Genomic DNA, 388 nt, shown 5'->3' with positions numbered 1-388 from the left:
GCCAAGGCCCGCGGTGTCTTAGCGAGGCTGGCGCTCGCTCGCCTCCGCCTCACCCGCGGAACCCCGGCAAATCCCCGAGGAGGTGCGGTGCAGGCGCTGACGTCTCTGGCAACCGGGAGGTCAGGCTCCAGCTCTTGGGGCGCCAGGCGACAGCTTCTCCCGTCTACGGCCATACCACCCTGAACGCTCCCGATCTCGTCTGATCTCGGAAGCTAAGCAGGTTCGGGCCTGGTCAGTACTTGGATGGGAGACCGCCTGGGAATACCGGGTGCTGTAGGCTTTTGTCGCCCCCTCTTTTATCCGCCCTCAAGCCAGGGTGCCCCTGGACGTCCCCGGGCTCTGCTCGTTCGCTGGCAGGCTGTCTCGGGGGTCCTGGGCAGCCGCCCGA

General features: G+C 67.3%; 1 non-coding gene across 1 annotated transcript; it reads left to right on the top strand.

Annotated features, from left to right (window-relative positions):
* The first annotated feature begins 161 nt into the window (after positions 1–161).
* Positions 162–280, top strand: LOC111734575. The gene has a single exon (XR_002778494.1). It is a non-coding gene; the product is annotated as a 5S ribosomal RNA (ribosomal RNA).
* The last annotated feature ends 108 nt before the right edge of the window (positions 281–388 follow it).

This window comes from Pteropus vampyrus, unplaced genomic scaffold, assembly GCF_000151845.1.
Source record: "Pteropus vampyrus isolate Shadow unplaced genomic scaffold, Pvam_2.0 Scaffold1937, whole genome shotgun sequence".
Taxonomy (NCBI): Eukaryota; Metazoa; Chordata; class Mammalia; order Chiroptera; family Pteropodidae; genus Pteropus; species Pteropus vampyrus.
The sequence above is the reverse complement of the archived record's forward strand: the minus strand, read 5'-3'. Positions and strand labels throughout refer to the sequence as shown.